The sequence below is a fragment of the Salmo salar genome, chromosome ssa01, assembly GCF_905237065.1.
Source record: "Salmo salar chromosome ssa01, Ssal_v3.1, whole genome shotgun sequence".
Taxonomy (NCBI): domain Eukaryota; kingdom Metazoa; phylum Chordata; class Actinopteri; order Salmoniformes; family Salmonidae; genus Salmo; species Salmo salar.
The window spans coordinates 50,756,106-50,768,182 of NC_059442.1; the positions used below are offsets into that span (position 1 = coordinate 50,756,106).

Sequence of the window (12,077 nt, forward strand, 5' to 3'; positions counted from 1 at the left end):
CTAAGTATTATTTACAAGTATATCTAAAATTATAATGTTTTGATTATGGTTATTTTGAAAGCATTTATTTTGACATTTTTTAATCTGAACTACACACTTTATTCATTCGCTGAGACAGTGGGTACAAGGTTAGGCTGTGCTCGAGTGTAAACATAGTTGGCCAGCTGAGACAGTTTTGACCGAGTTCGCTAGATATCAAGTAAGCAAAGTGTGGGAAGTGTACATCAACAGACTGCCATTGCTCATCTAAAGCAATATTTTTACCTTGCAACCGTGACTGAAGATTGTTGTTACTGCTGGAAGTATTTTCAAGCTATTAGTTAGCTTACGTTAGAAAGTAGCTAGCTAGCTCAAGTAGTTAGACAGAGTTAGACAGCGGGCTGCCGACCACGCACTTCACGCGAGAGTTCCCACCACGAAATCTACCACTGTATAGACAGCGGGAATATGGTGCGGTTTGGACAAAAGTTGGATTCAGATGTTTATTTGATAGCATTATAGCATCACATTATGTCTGGTAAGTACAGTTCCTAGAGATTATAAATATGCTTTTGTGGACAGGAAAGTTTTGGGGGGTGAAGCCTGCTATATTGTGGTATGGTTATTTTCTGTCGCCACCCACCAGATCAATGCACAGTGTTGTCCAAAAGCAGTGGGCATTCTATACAGGTTTAAAACAAAGACTGGGAATAAGTGTGAAGTTGATCTAACATTATCTGATTGATTGATTGAATAGCAGCTGTTCTCATGATAAAATGTGATAGGACTGTCAATTTTCTTGTGGATAGGCTGTCCATGTCATGTAGTGTGTGACACACAACTATTTGGATGCAGTTTCTGTTGCAGATTCAAATTGCAAATTTGCTGATAAAAGAAGCAACTAAAACGCAATTGAAGTTGCTTTCAGCATCCAATCCTGTCATACAACACATCTTGGTTCATAAAATGTTTTTTCATCTAATGGCACAAATCTGTCTATATAAGGTCCCACAGTTGACAGTGCATGTCAGAGCAAAAATCAAGCCATGAGGTCAAAGGAATTTTCTGTAGAGTTCCAAGACAGGATTGTGTCAAGGCACAGATCTGGGGAAGGGTACCAAAACATTTCTGCAGCATTGATGGTCCCCAAGAACACAGTGGCATCCATCATTCTTAAATGGAACCAGTTTGGAACCACCAAGACACTTCCTGGAGCTGGCCATCTGGCCAAACTGAGCAATCATGGGAGTAGGTCCTCGGTGTGGGAGGTGACCAAGAACCCGATGGTCATTCTGACAGAGCTCCAGAGTTCCTCTGTGGAGATGGGAGAAACTTCCAGAAGGACAACCATCTCTGCAGCACTCCATATATCAGGCCTTAATGGTAGGGTGACCAGACGGAAGCCACTCCTCGGTAAAAGGCACATGACAGCCCGCTTGGAGTTTGCCAAAAGGCACCTAAAGGACTCTCATACCATGAAAAACAATATTTTCTCTGGTCTGATGAAACCAAGATTGAACTCTTTGGCCTGAATGCCAAGCGTCATGTCTGGATGAAACCTGGCACCATCCCTACGGTGAAGCATGTTGGTGGCAGCATCATGCTGTGGGGATTTCTTTCAGCGGCAGGGACTGGGAGACTACTCAGGATTGAGGGAAAGATGAACGGAGCAAAGTACAGAGAGATCCTTGATGAAAACCTGTTCCAGAGTGCTCAGGACCTCAGACTGGTGCGAAGATTCACCTTCCAACAGGACAACAACCCTAAGCACACAGCCAAGACAACGAAGGAGTTGCTTCAGGACAAGTCTCTGAATGTCCTTGAGTGGTCCAGCCAGAGCCCAGACTTGAACCCGATACAACATCTCTGGAGAGACCTGAAAATAGCTGTGCAGTGACGCTCCCCATCCAACCTGACAGAGCTTGAGAGGATCTGCAGAGAAGAATTGGAGAAACTGCCCAAATACAGGTGTGCCAGGCTTGTAGCGTCATACCCAAGAAAACTCGAGGTTGTAATCGCTGCCAGAGGTGCTTCAAAAAGGTACTGAGTAAAGGGTCTGAATACTTATATAAATATGATATTTCCGTTTTTTACATTTCTAAATACCTGTTTTTGCTTTGTCATTATGGGGTATTGTGTGTAGATTGATTAGTGGGGAAAAACAATGTAATGAATTTTAGAGTAAGACTGTAACGTAACAGAATGTGGAAAAAGTCAAGGTGTCTGAATACTTTCAGAATGCACTGTATGGCCTTCAAGTTTGTTCACATGAAGGTTAATATTCGATGCTGTCAATGTCTTATGTTTATTCAACATACAACCTTTGTCTTCCAGCTAGACTGTATTGAATTAGTTCATTAGTCTCGATTTACTCTGCCATGTCATTTTTCTCTGTTGAATAATAGGACTGAAGAGGAAATTAGTGGCTCTGGCTAAACACAAAGACCTCATGCCTTGGGTGAAGACTATATGCATTCATCTGTGGTGGAGTTGTAGCTCATGTGGAGGAGATGGAGGTAAATACATAAATCAATAGTGTAACTGTAGAAAAACAACCATGTCTCACTCCCCTCAGTTGGTCTCAGACCACGTTGAAGTGTTTGTGACAGGTCTAGGGATATAAATCTGCCCCCAACAACCTACTCACCCTGAGAGTCCCCACTCTTTCACCACTTAATCTCCCAGAACAGTGTGCAGATATCAGCAATGCTTGTCTGTTGAACTCATGCCTGTTTCTGATCAATTGTCATTTTCAGGAGTTCAAGTCAATGCTCCATCAGATCTGTTGGGTCCATCGCTGGTAAGAGGACGGAGTGGAACGCCACTGTTACCATGGATAGCTAACAGAGGACCAGCAGAGGAAGAAGAGGTAGCTACAGGAAGATTCACCAACCTACAAAGCACTGTACTCTCTGGTCATGGACAAACACCTGCAGAAGGATCTTGATCAGATGGCACTGTTCAAGCACACAGGTGTGTTCCGCATTGAATTAGCATGTATATCAAATGAAACACACATATAACCTTTCCTTTTCACTGATGAGAAATGCTTCCTTTTAATCCTATTATTATTGGGCTCTGATTTGTGTGTAGGTGTTCAAAAGCAAATACTTAATGTCTATTTGGCACCAGTCATATTGGCATGGTAATACAATCATTGGCCTGTCCAGACAGATCTAGTCTAACAAAAGGACAGGTAATTCCCCCTCCGGGATAGTTTGGTTGGCTTGGGGAAAGTGGGGGGTTTCCTTGGGGGATGGTGCTCCCTTTCAATTGTGCTCAGAGGCACCCTTTTTCCCTCTGAGGGATACGGGGGCCTGACTATCTCCACTACACTAATCACTACACTTATCTGATCATTTGCATCCAGCCTGAGTGCAATGTAGGAAACCAAGAAGTGTCCTTGTGTTTATATTGTATTCACTGGTTTATGTTCCTTTCTTTCCTAATTTCAGGCACTCCAAGATGCATTGTTTACCCTAAACAATCAAAACAGTGGATTGCCTGGCCAATATATCGCCCATCACTCAAACATTCAGGAATGACCTGATGGAGCGTGTCTTACAGAGACGCATGGACAAATATTTTAAATACTAGGAGCCAAAATCCTGTGGAGGAGGCTGTGGTCTGGTTGACAACATGGCCCCCATGTAACATAATTTGTTAGCCTCTGGTCCTTATCACTCTGCATCTGTAGCATTTGATAAAAATCCATTCAATGTAGGCTGCTACTGTACATAAAAGTATACCTACTTTATACTGTCTATTTTATTGTATATTTGACCTTTTATTGATGCGAATTTTGAGAATGCCTTGTCTACACTGTGTATTGTTCATTATACAGACCCCAAGTCTGTGTTGTAAAAAATCTAACGCGGTCTTTGCCAGTTCATTGATTGCTGTCATTACATATCTACATTACAACGTCTATGATGTTTGGGGTTTTACCAATATAACTTCAGTATTCAAATGTCACTGATACATTGATCTGACTGCTTTATTACATACACAATACTATCATGTGGCATACTGTAATAAATCACTAATAGTAGATAGTAACAAAACAGGTGTTACTGGTTCAAATAATGGCACTTATTACTGTGATTGTAACAAAATAGAATGTACTGGTTTATTGGAGTGATTTAACAAAATTGGTTGTTTAGGCAATGTCTGGCTGAGAAGCTGAGTCATCGTATTGTAATTACGATAGGCCAATCAGATCTGCCTCTGAATCCCACGTAGACTCCTGTCGGCAAGGGATATTTGCGTCGAATAGCACAAACAACACATGGAGGCAAGACCCTCCGTGCTTGATTGATGCAATTTTTTAAAAGATATGCAGAGTGCCAGGTCTCTCTCCATTCAGAGACTTCAGTATCAAGCTGTCTGTCAGTCTGGACTTCATCACATCATCTTGCAAGTCTCCATGTACTGGCTCCATACATGTTTCTGTGAACCCATACACAGATAGTCAATGATCTATTATCAATGGTAGTTAGGATAGGTAATATCTGATACACAAACAGGTACTATGATGAAGTTTGAACAGGTCATTTAAAACCTACGCAATTATGGTCTCCCCATAAAACGACTGAGGCTGCCATCTGGCAAAAGCATCTTCATTCCATCTGTAGAAGCTAAGTCTGCCTCAACTGCCTATCAGTGACACATGTAATGAAAAGGGCGTTTCTATTACTGGACATTTGTATTATTAGTAATCACCTCATTGTGAATGTGTTGAGTGCCAGGTCTCTCTGCATCTCATGCATCTGTTAACACACACACAGTCACTGTTCTATTACCAATGGCAGTAGGTGATATCTGACACATATAAACTCAGCAAAAAAAGAAACGTCCTCTCACTGTCAACTGCGTTTATTTTCAGCAAACTTAACATGTGTAAATATTTGTATGAACATAAGATTCAACATTTGAGACATAAACTGAAAATGGCCAGAAACCTTTCTTCTGAAACTCGTCAGTCTATTCTTGTTCTGAGAAATGAAGGCTATTCCATGTGAGAAATTGCCAAGAAACTGAAGATCTCGTAGAACGCTGTGTACTACTCCCTCCACAGAACAGCGCAAACTGACCAGAATAGAAAGAGGAGTGGGAGACCCCGGTGCACAACTGAGTAAGAGGACAAGTACATTGGAGTGTCAAGTTTGAGAAACAGACACCTCACAAGTCCTCAACTGACAGCTTCATTAAATAGTACCCGCAAAACACCAGTCTCAACGTCAACAGGGAAGAGGCGACTCTGGGATGCTGGCCTTCTAGGCAGAGCTCCTCTGTCCAGTGTCTGTGATCTTTTGCCCATCTTAATCTTTTCTTCTTATTGGCCAGTCTGAGATATGGCTTTTTCTTTGCAACTATGCCTAGAAGGCTAGCATACCAGAGTCGCCTCTTCACTGTTGAACAACATTAACAATGTCTACACTGTATTTCTAATCAATTTGATGTTATTTTAATGGACAAAAAAAAAGTGATTTTCTTTCAAAAACAAGGATATTTCTAAGTGAACCCACATTTTTTAATGGTAGTGTATATAAACTCAGCAAAAAAATAAATGTCCTCTCACTGTCAATTGCGTTTATTTTCAGCAAACTTAACGTGTAAATATTTGTATGACCATAACAAGATTCAACAACTGAGACATACTGTAAACTGAACAAGTTCCACAGACATGTGACTAACAGAAATCGAATAATGTGTCCCTAAACAAAGGGGGCTCAAAATCAAAAGTAACAGTCAGTATCTGGAGTGACCACCAGCTGCATTAAGTACTGCAGTGCATCTCCTCGTCATGGACAGCACCAGATTTGCCAGTTCTTGCTGTGAGATGTTACCCCACTCTTGCACCAAGGCACCTGCAAGTTCCCAGACATTTCTGCGTGGAATGGCCCTAGCCCTCACCTTCCGGTCCAACAGGTTCCAGATGTGCTCAATGGGATTGAGGTCCGGGTTCTTCGCTGGCCATGGCAGAACACTGACATTCCTGTCTTGCAGGAAATCACGCACAGAACGAGCAGTATGGCTGGTGGCATTGTCATGCTGCAGGGTCATGTCAGGATGAGCCTGCAGGAAGGGTACCACATGAGGGAGGAGGATGTCTTCCCTGTAACGCACCTGTGTTGAGATTGCCTGCAATGACAACAAGCTCAGTCCGATGATGCTGTAACACACCGCCCCAGACCATGACGGACCCTCCAAATCGATCCCGCTCCGGAGTTCAGGCCTCAGTGTAAGACTCATTCCTTTGACGATAAACGCGAATCAGACCATCACCCTTGGTGAGACAAAACCGCGACTCGTCAGTGAAGAGCACTTTTTGCCAGTCCTGTCTGGTCCAGCGACGGTGGGTTTGTGCCCATAGGCGACGTTGTTGCTGGTGATGTCTGGTGAGGACCTGCCTTATGACAGGCCTACAAGCCCTCAGTCCATACTCTCTCAGCCTATTGAGAACAGTCTGAGCACTGATGGAGGGATTGTGCGTTCCTGGTGTAACTTGGGCAGTTGTTGTTGCCATCCTGTACCTGTCCCTCAGGTGTGATGTTCGGATGTACCGATCCTGTGCAGGTGTTGTTACACATGGTCTGCCACTGCGAGGACGATCAGCTGTCCGTCCTGTCTCCCTGTAGCGCTGTCTTAGGCGTCTCACAGTACGGACATTGCAATGTATTGCCCTGGCCACATCTGCAGTCCTCATGCCTCCTTGCAGCATGCCTAAGGCATGCTCACGCAGATGAGCAGGGACCCTGGGAATCTTCCTTTTGGTGTTTTTTAGAGCCAGTAGAAAGGCCTCTTTAGTGTCCTAAGTTTATATAACTGTGACCTTAATTGCCTACCATCTGTAAGCTGTTAGTGTATTAACGACCGTTCCACAGGTGCATGTTCATTAATTGTTTATGGTTCATTGAACAAGCATGGGAAACAGTGTTTAAACCGTTTACAATGAAGATATGTGAAGTTATTTTGATTTTTACGAATTATCTTTGGCACTTAAATAAATTATGCCTCATAGGCTGTTTTTAAAAGGATGAGTTGTTTTTTAGAGGCAGTCACTCTAATATTTAATTGAGAAGGCTTTTGGGAAAGATAGAAGATTTTTCATTAGCATCATCATTACGGCTACACAAAGTGGTAGACACGCGCACTGCGCATATACAGACGGGGAATTCCTGTTGCCTCTTCAGAAAGTTTCCGGAAATACGAATCACTGATGCATTATGTTCATGTATTGTGATAAACTTGGGCAAATTAATAAATGTTCATTACATTTAGTTTATTCCCTACTAACTTCAATATATTTTTCAATATTATTGAATCCTACCCTAGCTCTTTGGGGGCCCTAAGCGAGATTTGGTTGGGCCTCCTAGTGGCCGCAGGGCCTGTGGCTTCTTATGTCGCTTATTGGCCAGGCCGGCACAAAAACGCACACACACTCACAACACAAACACACTCATGCACGAGCTGACCCACATCAGTAGTCATGAGTCATGACCGCAGTCAATTTCCATGTGACCATTGAGTCACGGTAATCTCTTTTTATGCACTCTGGACATACGTTGGTAGTACCCAACTCACTCACGACCGATAGGTTGCTAATGGCCTGGTACTTAGTGCTCTATTGTCCCTCTATCACAGGGTTTCCCAAACTCCACAAGGGGTGCACGTTTTGTTTTTTGCGTTATCACTATACAGCTGGTTTGTAGCTTCAACCCCGCAGCCCACACCCACCCTTAAAATCAATCAAATGTGTTTATGAAGCCCTTTTTACATCTGCCGATGTCACAAAGTGCTATACAGAAACCCAGCCTAAAACCCCAAACAGCATGCAATGCAGATGTAGAGCACGGTGGCTAGGAAAAACTCCCTAGAATGCAGGAACCTAGGAAGAAACCTAGAGAGGAACCAGGCTCTGAGGGGTGGCCAGTCCTCTTCAGGCTGTGCCGGGTGGAGATTATAACAGTACATGGCCAAGATGTTCAAATGTTTATAGATGACCAGAAGGGTCAAATTATAATCACAGTGGTTGTAGGTCAGCACCTCAGGAGTAAATGTCAGTTGGCTTTTTATAACCGAGCATTCAGAGTTAGAGACAGCAGGTGGGGTGGAGAGAGTCGAAAAACAGCAAGTCACGGACAAGGTAGCACGTCCGGTGAACAGGTCAGAGTTCCATAGTCGCAGGCAGAACAGTTGAAACTGGAGCAGCAGCCCGACTGGGGACAGCAAGGAGTCATCAGGCCAGGTAGTCCTGAGTCATGGTCCCAGGGCTCAGGTCCCCCGGGAGGGGAGGAAGAGAGAGAATTAGAGGGAGCATACTTAAATTCACACAGGACACCGGATAAGACAGGAGAAATACTCCAGATATAAAAGACTGAACCTGGCCCCCTGACACAAACTATTACAGCATAAATACTGGAGGCTGACACAGGAGGGGTCGGGAGACACTGTGGCCCTGTCCGACAATACCCCAGACAGGGCCAACCAGGCAGGATATAATCCCACACCACTAGAGGGATATCTTCAAACCAGCAACTTACTACCCTGAGACAAGGCTGAGTATAGCCCACAAAGCGCTCCCCCACGGCACAAACCCGAGAGTGGTGCAAACCCAGACAGGAAGATCATGTCAGTGACTCAACTCACTCAAGTGACGCACCCCTCCTAGGGACGGCATGGAAGGGCACCAGTGAACAGCATTCTTACATAGGTATTCCTTTTCCTGATGGGATAGGTCAGTGTGATGGCGATTGCATCGTCTGTGGACCTGTTGGGGCGGTATGCAAACCGAAGTGGGTCTAGGGAGGCCGGTAAGGTGGAGGTGATAGGATCCTTAACTAGCCTCTCAAAGCACTTCATGATGACAGAAGTGAGTGCTACGGGGCGGTAGTCATTTATTTCAGTTACCTTTGCCTTCTTGGGAACAGGAACAATGGTGGCCATCTTGAAGCATGTGGGGACAGCAGACTGGGATAGAGACTGATTGAATATGTCCATAAACACACCAGCCAGCTGGTCTGCGCATGCTCTGGGGACATGGCTAGGGATGCCGTCTGGGCCAGCAGCCTTACAACATCTCCAATGCATTTCTTTATAATCTCACTCACCGAGTCAGCGTTGAGATCGATGATGTTCTCTGAGGCTGACCCGGAACATATCCCAGACCGCATGTTAAAAACAATCTTGAAGCGAGGATTCCGATTGGTCAGACCAGCATTTAATGGTTCTTATTACCAAAGATAATAAGAGGAGACAAGATGAGTTTGGTCTGTTTATAGTATGCATTTTGAAGGGGGTGTATCGTCTACGATCATCCACTGCCCTTCATTCACTTCCGGGAGTTTGCCCGAAAGATCTGTGAACCATTCCTTCACCTCATTATGGCATCTTTGGTCTGACAGATTATGTGACACCCAGAATGCATTGGCGCCACACATAGCTGGCAAATAGCTTAGTTCATTATAATCAGTACAACCTTCAAAAACGTATTTTACACACATCATAGGTGTCCATTACAATATATGCATTATGTCACCAGTACCTGAAGACATGTGAATAAAACTGTAAATACATTATGCTCCATACAAACATGCATACTGTATGCGCCTACAGTAGAAATGACAACACAATATTGTCACGTGTGCTCCCTCTCCGGCCTCTAGGTCACCAGGCTGCTCGTTATGGCACGCAGATGCGCATCATCAGACTCACCTGGACTCCATCACTTCCCTGATTACCTTCCCTATAAATGTCACTCCCTTTGGTTCCTTCCCCAGGCGTCATTGTTTCTGTTTCATGTCTGTGCTTTGTTTGTGTTTCTTGTTTTGTTTCGTTTATTGATTAAATCACTCACTCCCTGAACTTGCTTCCCGACTCTCAGCGCACATCATTACGGAATGACGCCTCACCTAAGGGAAGCATCAGGGAGTGTTTTTTTGTTTCGGTGGGAATGACCTCCTGTCCGGGAGTCGCTACAGGCTCTCGTGCCTCAGACAGATTGCCAAGCTCCCTTGCCTGCGCCAGTTCGCCAGGCTCCCCTGCTACAGCCGGCTCGTCAGGCTTTCATGCCTTCACCGGATCACCAGGCTCCCCTGCTTCCACCGGCTCGTCAGGCTCTCATGCCTCAGCCGGATCGCTATGCTCCCCTGCCTCAGCAGGTCTTTCAGGTTCCCGCTCCCCAGCCGGTGACAGGTTCCAGCGCATCAGCAGGGGTGACCAGTCCGCTCCTGATCCCCGGGATCGTCCCTTTGGTCGGCGTCCTGCGGCTGGAGCCGCGCGTCAGGGAGGGGCTACTGTCACGTGTGCTCCCTCTCCGGCCTCTAGGTCACCAGGCTGCTCATTATGGTGCACACCTGTCACCATCGTTACGCGCACCTGCACGTAGTCAGACTCACCTGGACTCCATCACCTCCCTGATTAACTTCCCTATATATGTCACTCCCTTTGGTTCCTTCCCCAGGCATTATTGTTTCTGTTTGTTTCATGTCTGTGCGTTGTTCGCGTTTATTGTTTCGTTTATTGATTAAATCACTCAGTCCCTGAACTTGCTTCCCGACTCTCAGCGCACATCATTACAGATATACAGAAAATAAGGAAGTTACTTTGAGAGGAACACACACATGTCCAAAGTTATTATTTGTAAGGAAAATAATACGGATGGCAAAGCGAGCACCAGCAAGAAAATGTTCCAAATCTTGCAAGACTGCGCAAATATATGCATACTTGATCTGCGCAAACATGAATGAAGTGCGGTGGGCTCTCCTCGAAGAGAGATTTATCCGGCTCAGTAAAGCCTCAAACATAAATTGTCCGCAATGCTGAAAATGGCTACTTCTATGTGAATTAACCTCTCTGGGCTAGGCGGGACGAATTCGTCCCACCTACGCAACAGCCAGTTGAATCCCGTGGCGCGATTTTCAAATACCTTTGAAATGCTATTACTTCAATTTCTCAAACATATGACTATTTTACACCATTTTAAAGACAAGACTCTCGTTAATCTAACCACACTGTCCGATTTCAAAAAGGCTTTACAACGAAAGCAAAACATTAGATTATGTCAGCAGAGTACCCAGCCAGAAATAATCAGACACCCATTTTTCAAGCTAGCATATAATGTCACAAAAACCCAGAAGACAGCTAAATGCAGCACTAACCTTTGATGATCTTCATCAGATGACACACCTAGGACATTATGTTATACAATACATGCATGTTTTGTTCAATCAAGTTCATATTTATATCAAAAAACTGCTTTTTACATTAGCATGTGATGTTCAGAACTAGCATACCCCCCGCAAACCTCCGGTGAATTTACTAAATTACTCACGATAAACGTTCACAAAAAACATAACAATTATTTGAAGAATTATAGATACAGAACTCCTTTGTGCAATCGAGGTGTCCGATTTTAAAATAGCTTTTCGGTGAAAGATCATTTTGCAATATTCTCAGTAGATAGCCCAGCCATCACGGCTAGCCATTTAGACACCCACCAAGTTTAGCCCTGACCAAACTCCGATTTACTATTACAAAAGTTTGATTACCTTTGATGTTCTTCGTCAGAATGCACTCCCAGGACTGCTACTTCAATAACAAATGTTGGTTTGGTCCAAAATAATCCATCGTTATATCCAAATAGCGGCGTTTTGTTCGTGCGTTCAAGACACTATCCGAAGTGTAAATAAGGGTCACGAACATGGCGCAATTCGTGATAAAAAATTTCTAAATATTCCATTACCGTACTTCGAAGCATGTCAACCGCTGTTTAAAATCCATTTTTATGCAATTTTTCTCGTAAAAAAGCGATAATATTCCAACCGGGAATCTGCGTTTAGGTAAACAGAGGAAAGAAAACAAAGCATTCGGTCGACGCGGGCACGCGCCTGAGTCTCACAGTACTGTAACCAGCCACTACCCAAACACGCTACTTTTTTTCAGCCAGAGCCTGCAAAGCCACGATTCAGCTTTTTGCCGCCTTCTGAGAGCCCATGGGAGCCGTAGGAAGTGTCACGTAACAGCAGAGATCCTTTGTAATGGATAGAGATAATCAAGAAGGGGAAGAAATTGTCAGACAGGCCACTTCCTGCATG

General features: G+C 44.3%; 1 long non-coding RNA gene across 2 annotated transcripts in view; it reads left to right on the forward strand.

Moving 5' to 3' along the window:
* LOC106604449 (uncharacterized) overlaps nucleotides 1-4,872 on the forward strand; it is a 30,175-nt gene extending 25,303 nt beyond the window's left edge. The window contains exons 2-4 of one of the 2 annotated variants that reach the window (XR_006769990.1): nucleotides 2,385-2,495; nucleotides 2,736-2,952; nucleotides 3,435-4,872. This is a non-coding gene — a long non-coding RNA (uncharacterized lncRNA). Of the gene's footprint in view, nucleotides 1-1,938; nucleotides 2,496-2,735; nucleotides 2,953-3,434 lie in introns of those variants that run through there. The other variant, XR_001328674.2, reaches the window with a different exon arrangement.
* Nucleotides 4,873-12,077: the final 7,205 nt, after the last annotated feature.